Raw genomic sequence first — 12169 nt, forward strand, 5'->3', positions numbered from 1 at the left:
TCTACTTAACATCATTGATGAGATTCATCAGTACTGTTTAGTCTTAGATGTAAAGCATTTAATGTGTGACAATGCTACAAAAGAGTATCAGAATTTGAAAAACGATGTGAACCTTCAAACATTTTTTTAGAAATTTACTGAAAACATTTTATGAAATTTTGTTAACAATAACAACCTTAAATGTTATATGATCTATATAATTTTAGCACCTTATTTTATGAACTACACTTGCAATTATAAGTGGTTATTTTCCCTAACATTTTTTGAAGAGCTGAAGTACATTACAGCAAAGTGCTTTATATTAAAATAAAATTGGTAAGACATTTACCCCATAAACACTTGTAGACAGGTGAATTGCAGTTATAACTTACTGTATTCCACTGAGTATTTTAAGTTCTTCAAGTACTGATTAAAAGAATTGGTGTGAGATGCTATGTATGCCGTTAATCTCAAAACAAAACATTTCCAGGTTGAAGCCTACCCTTAACATTACAAATACTGCACAGTCACATATAGGTAGATTTGTTAAGTGTGACAAGAGCTATAATATCTAGACATTTTACTTATATTAACTAGGGAAAGTTGTACGTAATACCTCTCACCACTGATTCCATAAAATCATTTTTATCAGTATTTACATGTAGAAATTTAACAGTCAGAATTAGTGTTTGTGTTAAGTTTTTTAATGTTTTGAGTTTGTTGAAGGTTTTTTGTTTAGTGACCTCTTTGAAAGAAAGTTTTCATACTTTTGTTCATTGTTGTTTTCAAAGGGCTTGTGTCAAGCAGAAGTCATCTTTGTTTTAGTTCTTTGTCAAAAGATACAGAAATTATTACCAAAAAATGCAAATGAATCAACAGTTTTCATCTTTTTTGTATTCAGAATCTTCCATTTTTTTCTAAGATAAGAAAAATAATTAAGAAAGGGAAAAAAAATGTCTTCCCCCACAAAGGTTGGAGAACAGCTTCAAAAAAGGAAGAAGGCATGGATGTTGAACATATATTTTTTACTTAGCTTAATTGGTAATTTATACAAAAACCAATAGATATTTCAATTGGGTATCTTACAGTTTAACAATATTGTTGAGTTTGAGGGACAGTGGATAGTAAAATGATTAATAAATCAGTATGTTAGCTGTTAAATTGGTAGATGTCACCAGTGGAGAATTAATTGTCAATTTCCATTTTTCTATCGTGTAAAAGATAAAATATTAAAGAGTAATACTTAATAATAAAGTTTGATTCCTTATACCAAACTACTTTCCTTACTTTCTGGTGTAGAAAAATGAACTGGGCTTTGTTTTCTTACCTACTTTGCCTTATCTGTCATTGTAGATGCATTTTATTTTTCCAGTGAATAATGTTATATTTACTTTATTATAGACTAGGTATGTTACCTGTTCTAATTTTTCTTTAATTTTTCCAACATAACATTAAAATGTTGATTTTTTCTAAACAGTGTACAAAATTATTACCTTACCCATTTGTGTGAAATTCAAATGGTTTAATTGTATGAAATGTGATACTTCTCAGTGAATAACCAATATTCTTAATTTGAAATGTTATATAGTTTCATTCTTAACTGTAGATAAAATATGTATCATGTCAGTAACTAAGAACAAATGTCTCTGTGATTGTCACTTTCACTAGGTTAAACAAGTTTTTGTTTCATAGATTTTACTTTATGTATATTACATTGGTGTGTTTTGTCATGATTCAATATGTGTGTTCAAGTTGTGGTAATTGGCTGCTAATGTAAGGCTTACCAGTAGCGGTTTCTATTGTGGCTTACTAAAAGCAATTCAATATAACTTAAGATTAATTAACAGTAAAAAGTTTAAGCAAATGAACTGCTTTATGAAATTTAGAACTAACCTTAAAATAGAGTATTCTTCTATGACTACTGTAGAACTTGTTTGTCCTGAAACAGTATTTATATACATTTATTCACTGCTATTCTTTGCCAGATTTTAACTTGGGAAGCTTGTGGGATTTGGAAAATGAACTTCCAGAGGAACTTGCAAATGACAAAAAATTGATTGCTTCAGAATTATCATCTGAACAAACACAGCTGTCAAGTTCTCATTCTGGTCAGAACATGCAGAATGGTGTTTTAGACCCTTCACTTAACCAAAGGGGTGATGGTAGTTTACCAGTACAAAAAACTCAGCAGTCATCTCATAAGGTAGTGTCAAGTCTAGCAAGTTCCAAGAATCCTTTAGGAATATGTAGTAACCAGACAGTTTCTGATTCTAATGTTGTATTACAAAAAGTACAGAATTCTCATTCAAATCTCGCTTCTTCCAGTATGATTGGTTGTAAAGCTGGGACTCCAGTTTATAATGCTATTCATAGCCATAACACAAGTTCTGAAAGCTTACCAAATGCTCTGAACAGTAGAACAAATATGAATGTAGGTGTTAATTCAGAAAATGTGGTTACAGAGGTTAACAGAAGTAGACTTTTAAGTTCCCGGGGAAAGCTCTTGAACTCAACAAACAATACACCAATCCACCTCCATCAAGAGAACCACCAGTCTAAATTCTCTCAACCTCAGTTGCAGCAGCTTGACGGAGAAGGGGTGATGAATGGTCCCCGTGTGACACTGAACAGTCTTGGAGCAGTACGAGTTCCTACTAGTAGCATGTCATCTAGTAACATAGCATACAAAACCTTGTTAGGGGGTTCAACTCTACAGAACACTACTCATCAGAACCTTCTTAGCCAACTAATCATCAACACTTCTCAAACAGTGAAGGTAGAGATATGTTCTTGTACTACTTAATTATGGCTTAAATATCTGTTAGAAATCTAGTAGGCTGTTTGGTTGATTAGTCCTCCAATGGTAACCTTAAGTTCATAATCACAGATTTGTTACATTTTTCCCAAACATGCGATTAATGTGAGGAAAAACACAGTAATAGACTTAGTCCATTTTTCACTTAACCACTTTCAACAACCACATTTTTCTTAAACATATCCTCTATTGCTACATTGTTAGTAAACTTTGATAATTGATTGTTTGGTTTCTTAATCAGTTTTTCATGCACGAAACCTGAATAGAAATCATCAATAATAATAATTGAAATACTAATTTCAATTACTGGGTTGTTTTGATGAGTGACTAATTAAGTTAAACAGCCTCGAATCAATAAAAAAATATGAAATCATAATGGGAATAGAGTAGATGATTATTGTTTTTATTAATCATTTTAATTTTAGTTATTTTATGTGATAGTAACAAATCATATGATGTCATAGATGGCACTTTGTTACTTGTAACATAATTACGTCTTTAGTGTAATATTGTACATTAGTGACTGTTAAAACCTAGCTTTATGATTTTAGCATCATGGTATAGAGCTAAATGTTTTCAAGTTTATTCAACCCTTTTTTGAAAGTTTGTGCAAAGCAGAAATTACTTTTTATGACATTTTGGTTAAAATGAGGCTTCTTGATTTGTAGAGATCTTTTTAACAGTTGGAACTGTTTAATTTTTAATGTATTTCTGAAACAAATAATGATTAATTTCAGTTGACTTTAAAATATTTTCTCTTGTACCCACAATAACTCTTTCCACCCCACTATGTATGTTTGAAGTAGATGAAACAACCATTGGAAAACTTAATTAAGATATGTCATGTGACCATAAACTGATTACAATATTGCCATGGTGATCAAACAAGTTTGTCACATTTTTTAAATAGTATGTAGTAATGTATGATTCATACAGATATGTGTTGGGCTGAATATTCTTAAGTGTCTGTGATTTGTCAGAAATAAATTCAATGAGAAATGAACAGCACTTATTCCACTTGTTGTAAAGTAACATTCAAAGTAAGTTAAATGTATGTGTACATTGTAGTTGTGTCATAAACACTATAGTTCTTGTCAAATGTCCACTTATGTCAATTCAGTTGACAAGCTGAGCTATCTTTTATTTTAAACACTAGCAGTGTATAATTCACTTATACCTTTCTTTTTTTATCACAACAGTATCAGTGTATAATTCCCTTATGCTATTGTTTAGGTACTGCATTTGTATTCTGTACTTGCAATACATATTTAAGCTTTCTTCCAATAAACATCTGCTTTTATTACATATAGGTCTACTTTCAAGTAATCATTTGCTTTTTTTTATTAGTCCACACAGGCAGGTTCAGTTGCTTTAGAACACCCTTTGAGACAAATTATTCTCCTAAAATGTAAGAAAACTGTTAGGCTATTTACTGCTATGATTGTTAACTTTACATTTTGTAACCTTTCTCTAACCAAAACTTTCTTTTGCTAAGCTTTACTTTTGGCTTTCTTCAAACTGTATGGTTGCTGCATTTTTTGTCTCTCACTAGGGCATTCTAGAAATCTTCATAGCATTGACATCAATAACTTACAAACACAACTCCCAATAATCATCTGCTTTTAACACTTATTATAAACAAACTAAACAGTCATGAAATATTAACTCACAAAATAAGTTATTCTTCTATCACTAAACAGTTTTTCATATCTAAATTATTCAGTTTGAGTGACGTTTAGTATTAGTTGTATATAATGTTTAAAAGAGTGGTTTCTGAATGATTGTAAGTATTGTTGAAAAAGAAAAACTAAAATTATTTAACATGTAATTTGTGGAACAAAACACATCTTGATTTTTTTTATAATGTACTAAACTTGCAGCCAGAACCAAACCACCAAATGTCTCCACTCCAGGCTGTAAATCAAGGATCATTTCCTTCTCCAAACCCTACTGGTACATCTGGATTAGGTGCAGGGAGCACAGCCTCACAGTCTGGAGGAAACCCTTCTACAGCAGATTCTGAAAAACTAAAGTTGATCCAACAACAGTTGGTGTTGCTCCTACATGCACACAAGTGCCAGAGACGTGAAAACCAGGCCAGCGGTGAAGTTCGTCAGTGTTCACTCCCTCATTGCAGAACTATGAAAAATGTTTTGAACCATATGACAATGTGTCAAGCTGGAAAATCGTGCCAGGTTAATCACTGTGCTTCATCTCGGCAAATCATTTCTCACTGGAAGAACTGCACAAGAAACGACTGTCCGGTTTGTTTACCTTTAAAACAGGCAGACAGAAAACAACAGTTAACTGGTTAGTGATTTTGGAAAATAGTTCTTGATTGTTATTAAGTATGGTAGTACGTAATTTTAGGAATTGCAAAAGTTTCCACCCTATCAAATTCCTGACCATTCAGGTATATATAGCCAATACTATATATATACTATTGGTATGATAACAAAACATTTCTAAGATATTAACTTTGTTATCTACCACCTACCTATCTGATCACGTCAGCATGGCTAGTTCCTAGATGGCTCAGACCTTTCACTACAAAATTTATTCAGCTTACTTGTTTTGTGGGTTCTGCTTCTGATATTCTGAAAACTACAATATTTATACAAATTTTTATACATGGTAAACATGGCATGTATTTAAATATCTTCTCACTCCAACCAATGGTTAGACACACAACAGTTTCTAAGGTAAACTTATTAAAAATTATGGATTTTAAAATGAAACCAGAATTTAATCCACAATTATAGATCAGTACAATTTAATCCACGTAGGTTATTATACAGGTTAGTTTAAGAATTTAGCTTGTTATCATAGAACAGCTCAATTTCAACACTCGTTCCTTGAAACTTTGTAAGACTACCAGATTCAAACTGTGCATACAATTACAGATCAGTACAATTTAAACCATATTTTTGCTGCTTTATACACTTGTCTGTAGACCAAAGTAAGGATTACATTTTATAACCTTGTAATTGTAAAAGTTATAGCTATCAGAGATATGACTATTCTAAAAGTTTATAAATGTTTTTCCATTCCATGGACATAACAAACACTGAACAGATAAACAGGGAAACAAAATCAATTTTAATGGAAAGTAGGTATTTGCCTGCAGTAAATAGTAAACAAACAAGTGAGAATAGTTGATAGTTTAAAAGGATTTTCAATCCTTTGGTTGGCTAATTTAAACAGCTTCATTTAGCTATATGGATCACAGTATAGTGTTTTTAAAACAAAAAAACTTGTAATGTTATGCAGTTTTATTCTTATGCTTGTAGCTTCCAGTGTACTCTAATGAATATAACCAATAATTCCAGTTTGTATTTTATTTAAATAACCTCAGTTTTTTGTTTTTTTTAAACCATTGGCTGACATTTTATCTTTCATGTCTAGTGGTAAACATTTCAACGATTCATTGTTATTAAAATAACAAAAGACTTGACTATGCATTTCATTGAGTGTTGAAACTGGTACATATCCTTAAGAAAAATGTGACAAAATATTTCTGAATTATTAAATCTGTTGTAAGGCTGTTTGTTAGGAGTTGTGAATATGAGCAGAACCTATTCCTAAGTGAATATGTGGTTAACACTGGTTTTCTTCCCTTCTATCCCATGGTTATAGGCATTGTGAACTTTCTGGGATTGTCACCAATAAGAAAGTGTGTTCATGAGACTGAAAAATCTTATATTCAATTATATAACATCTAAAAGTGTAACCAGAAAAAGTTGGGTATTTGAATCTAATACACATTTGATTCCTTGTAATGTAAGTTCTTAGATCATACATCAGGTAAAAGAAGCTGTTGATTTACATTTATGTTTGTATGTATAGGAGCATCTGTACAACAGAACCAAACTACTCAAGGGCCTGCACCAGCTGACATGGAGCGAGCTTATGCTGCTTTAGGGTTACAGTACACTGCAGTTAATGGAAGTTCCCAAGTTATACAACAGAGACTTGGACAGTCTCAAGGTGTGTGATGAAATATTGTAATATGCTTTTGTTGTTTCTTTTATCCTTATTACACCTAGTACGTACTTAGACTACTCATATGATTCATTATTTATACTGACTTCGTATGTAATTGTAACAACTGTAATGGAAAGTTTATATATTTAGAAACCTTCACTTGAGATGCCTATAGACGTTTATCTATGTCAGCTGAATCACTTATTATTATTATTATTATTATTGGTAGGAATTGGAGAAATACAGAGCTTGAACTCCATGCCTGTAACTCAACAGTTACAACCAGTACTGTCTCAGCTACAACCTGTTATCCAAGGATCTCAGTCACAAGGGTTCTTCAGTTCAACTGATGCTTTTCAGATCAGTTTGATGGGAAGAAATTTGAAGTCGGTGGACTCGTCTGGTGAAATATCAAGTCCGATATCACCTGTAGTAGATGTTTCACCAGCTGAACCTTCTTCAAGAACCAAAACATGGCATCAGTCTGTATCTTCTAATTTGAGAAATTGTCTGGTACAAAAAATGTAAGCTTTAATTACAGCTAACTGTATTTAACAACATGTTTGAAAAATGAAATATTCTGTCTTTCACTATTTCACATTTGTTACCACAGTTTATAAAAAGAAATTTGTTCAGTGCTTAGCTATTTCTGAAATGGAACAAAAAATAAATAACAAATACTAGGTTCTTTAAACTTATTTAAAATGTTTTACAGAGTGCAAACAATCTTTCCAACTCCTGACCCATCTGCCCTCAAAGACAGAAGGATGGAGAATCTAGTCACATATGCACAGAAAGTAGAGAGAGACATGTTTGAGGAAGCCAATAGCAGAGTGAGTTTTAAACTTGTTTTTGTGAGAAGCAGAAATGTTTTGATACTAAAATGTGAAAAAACTGCACAAAAAATGTAAAATGGTTGTTTTGTGTGTGTGTGTGTGAGCATCATAATACTGAGATGAAATATTTTATATATGAAGCTATTTTATTATCCAATCGTGTGTTGTATATATAATTTCAAGCACTAAGTTGTATCAGTTTATTAAGTATGTTACTTCATAAGCTATTAAAAAAAGCTATAATGTTATTTTGTTATTAGGAGGAATATTACCAAAAACTAGCAGAAAAAATTTATAAGATTCAAAAAGAATTAGAAGAAAAAAGAGAGAAAAGGAAAAGGCAACAACAACTTGGAACACTGAATGCTAGTCCTGGGAGAGTACCACCAGGAAGTAAGTAACACATCTTCATGTCAAGTATTGAATAGTAGCTTTCTTGGCTTGTTACACTTGAAATTTGTGCTAGTGTCTGCTTGTTGTTGGGAACACTGAATGCTAGTCCTGGGAGAGTACCACCAGGAAGTAAGTAACACATCTTCATGTTCAATAGTAACTTTTTGGCTTATTACACTTGAAATGTGTGCTGGTGTCTGCTTGTTGTTGGGAACACTGAATGCTAGTCCTGGGAGAGTACCACCAGGAAGTAAGTAACACATCTTCATGTTGAATAGTAACTTTTTTGTCTTATTACACTTGAAATGTGTGCTAGTGTCTGCTTGTTGTTGGGAACACTGAATGCTAGTCCTGGGAGAGTACCACCAGGAAGTAAGTAACACATCTTCATGTCAAGTATTGAATAGTAGCTTTCTTGGCTTGTTACACTTGAAATTTGTGCTAGTGTCTGCTTGTTGTTGGGAACACTGAATGCTAATCCTGGGAGAGTACCACCAGGAAGTAACACATCTTCATGTTGAATAGTAACTTTTTTGTCTTATTACACTTGAAATGTGTGCTAGTGTCTGCTTGTTGTTGGGAACACTGAATGCTAGTCCTGGGAGAGTACCACCAGGAAGTAAGTAACATATCTTCATGTTCAATAGTAACTTTTTGGCTTGTTACACTTGAAATGTGTGCTGGTGTCTGCTTGTTGTTGGGAACACTGAATGCTAGTCCTGGGAGAGTACCACCAGGAAGTAAGTAACACATCTTCATGTTGAATAGTAACTTTTTTGTCTTATTACACTTGAAATGTGTGCTAGTGTCTGCTTGTTGTTGGGAACACTGAATGCTAGTCCTGGGAGAGTACCACCAGGAAGTTAGTAACATATCTTCATGTCAAGTATTGAATAGTAACTTTCTTGTTTTATTACACTTGAGGTGTGTACTAGTATTTGCTTGTTGTTATGCTAATCACTGTGACTGGAATGGTGTTATGTTGTTATGCTAATATAGATCTGATAAACTGAAAAACTATGGGTTGAGTCCAAGTAGACTTCCCTCAGAATTTAAAGTTTTTATCTTTTAAGATCATAAATGCAACTTTTTTATCTTCACAAAATCCAGATTTTTAAGTCTTTTTCTCAAGTGAGATAACTCCAAAATGGTAGTTTTAAATAAGCCCAATCAGTGACCTGTACAGTGAAATATTATCTTAGGATTTATATTTAATACTTCTATAGATACGTATAAAATTTAATTGGTCTTACTATTAGCAGTAGCATGCTGCTTGAATGGTTTAAAACTGGTATACAAAAAACTGGTGTGGGTTAGTGCTCGTATAACAAAAACTATGTATACTGGTGGGTTAAAGTGCTCGTATAACAAAAACTATGTATACTGGTGTGTTAGTGCTCGTATAACAAAAACTATGTATACTGATGGGCTAAAGTGCTCATATAGCAGAAACTGTGTGCTTGTGGGTTAAAGTGCTCACGTCGCATAAAACTGTATACTAGTGGGTTAAAGTGCTCACGTTGCATAAAACTGTGTGTACTAATGGGTTAAAGTCATCTCTGTGTTTTTACTTAGTTACATTCAAGATTTAGTGTATAATTCAAATTTTTATATTATCTAAGTTTGAAAACTATTTAAGTTTTCAACCTATTTCAAAATGGCTGGTATGGGTATTAAAACAGTTATTACAATAAAGTAGAAAACAATGTTTTGATCTTCTTGGGTCATCTTCAGGCAAACAAAAAATAGTTTGCAACTAATTGCTGGACACGTTTCAGGAACGATAGTGTAAACGGGTACAGGATTGTATGGGGCACTGTAGTTACATGTTACGTTATTAATTAGTATAGGTAGGTATAAAGGTGTTACTTTATATTGGTATTTAGTTGCTGTATAAGTAGCGCTTCTTTGATTTTGTATTTTATATTTGTTTTCCAAATTAGTGTCTGGCTGTTTTCTATGGTTATGTTGTGTTCAAAACCATATGAAGGTGTTTTTTTATGTTCTTTGAATCTTGTTTTTCCAATATAGAAGTGATGGCAATTGTTGCATTGTATTTTATAAATAATGTTGTTGTTGTGTTTGTCAGTGTAGTTTTTACATAGTTTTTGCCTGGACTTTAGTTTTTGAATAAATTTAGTGTTTACTGGAATGTTGTGTTTTGTTGTAAGTTTTTCCAAATATTGGTTATTTTTGCTGATATCGGGAATATATGGTATGCAGCAGTGTAAAGTTTTTGTAGTTTGTTGTTTCTTGGGATTTATTATTGTTCATTTGTTGTTAATTGAGGTGTGTGTGTGTAATTTTTTCTCAGTTTTTGGAGGAACTTTGTTGATATTGGTAAGTTTTTTGTTTTGTTCATTTCATCATTAATTTTATTGGGTAAGCATATTTTTGTGGCTGTTTTTGTTTCTTAATATGTTGTTTTGTTTCATGTGCTGAATCCCAGAGAATGTGTAATCAGGTATAGGTGGTTTTTCTGTAGATTTCTGTTTTGAATTGTGTATGGCTTCTTGTGATCTCAACGTTGAGAAATACTATTTGGTTAGTTTTCAACCTATGTATCTCAGTCACATGAAAATTTCATAGCACTACCAAGTCATATTTTTTCTCTTGGTACAACTAACATTAAGAAGTAAAAACATAAAAGTTCAACCTTTTTTTGGTGAGGTGCTTCCATGTTCACAACATGCCTTTCCTATATCATTTTAAGAAAGTCAGTAATTCTCTCTGACACTACTGTTGGACATGTGTATAACCATTAGAAAGATAGCTTTATTGTATAATTCAGATGCTCTGTTTAAACTTCAATAATATATCCTGACAGCTTTTTATGTTTGAAAAAATGCATTTCTCCAACAGGTAACATTTTTTTAAAATTGGTGGGATAACTATAAGGCCAAATACATTTATTATAGTTTTTTATGATGTATTTTTTGTTTTCTAAAATGTATATTTGAATGTTACGTAGATAATGTTTAGACAACCAATATAGTGAGTAAACAATAGGCTTTCTATACCAGGAATCTATTTCTATTTATTGCCACACATTTTATGAACAAAAGTACTTACAAAGCAAGAATTAAACTTGCTAGATTTTATAAAGAAACTTAAATACGAACTAATTTTACCCAAGTAATCCGTGGTAACTTTGTTTACCATAAGTATCATTGATATGTATAGTGTTTTTATTCTAGTTATAATGAAGTTAAATAGATGTGGCTTTAGTGAGTAATGAAGTTAAATAGATGTAAATGATGAGCTTGTGGCCATTATGAATAAGTCATGGATTGTTCGGGGCCATTATGAATAAGTCATGGATTGTTCGGGGCCATTATGAATAAGTCATGGATTGTTCTAATACTGTATTGGATTATTAAGTCATGCTTGCAGAATAAGTCATGAACAAAGATTTAGTACATTCAATTTTGTGATTTCATGAACAAAGTTGGTCAAAGTAGCCGAGATAGCATATACTAAGTTAAAGAGACTGACTAACCAGAACACCATGATCCTTTTTGCTTTTGCTTATAATTTAAGTTATGATTACCAGTGGGCACCACCTTGTATTTAATACAATTAAAAGCCATCTGATATTTATTCTTCAACACACTAAATAAATGTAAATACATTTGTATAGCACAATTATAATCACCAAGGTCGTGTAAAACCTAGCTATTATCAGCAAGCTTAACCCAATCATCATGGATCCTTTGCCATGTCATCTGTTGGCTTGCATTCAAAATTTAACTAAATGACTATTTTATGAATTTATATTTATAAAGTCAATATTAAATTTATATTACAATTCAAGTTTTGGTATTATGAAATTATAAATTTCTTAATTTCAAAGTAAATATTAAAATACATCTAAACACTGATATCTATGTGTCACATAGTGCATTGAATGCAGCACTGGTTCAGATTAGATGTTTGTGATGTCAAAATATAAAGTCTATAGTTTTGTATAAATTAGGAACTTGAATTACTGATATTGACATATAAAATATTTTATAAAATGTCAATATAAAATAAAAATTTTCCTGTCTTTTCTATTTTCTGAGATATTGCTACATTTACTGAATTAAACACAGTAGCCTCACCCACCAACCCAGCATGCTTGCCCTTTTAGCCATGGGGGCTTTATAATGTGATGGTCAAT

At 31.9% G+C, this 12169-nt stretch overlaps 1 pseudogene across 1 annotated transcript in view; it reads left to right on the plus strand.

The window, feature by feature from the left end:
* LOC143247790 (CREB-binding protein-like) overlaps positions 1–12169 on the plus strand; it is a 36775-nt pseudogene that overhangs the window by 654 nt on the left and 23952 nt on the right. The window contains exons 2-7 of the transcript XR_013026715.1: positions 1965–2755; positions 4675–5104; positions 6641–6781; positions 7008–7302; positions 7494–7611; positions 7875–8007. The product of XR_013026715.1 is annotated as a CREB-binding protein-like (transcript). The remainder of the gene's footprint in view (positions 1–1964; positions 2756–4674; positions 5105–6640; positions 6782–7007; positions 7303–7493; positions 7612–7874; positions 8008–12169) is intronic.

This window comes from Tachypleus tridentatus, chromosome 3 (genome assembly GCF_004210375.1).
Source record: "Tachypleus tridentatus isolate NWPU-2018 chromosome 3, ASM421037v1, whole genome shotgun sequence".
Classification (NCBI taxonomy): domain Eukaryota; kingdom Metazoa; phylum Arthropoda; class Merostomata; order Xiphosura; family Limulidae; genus Tachypleus; species Tachypleus tridentatus.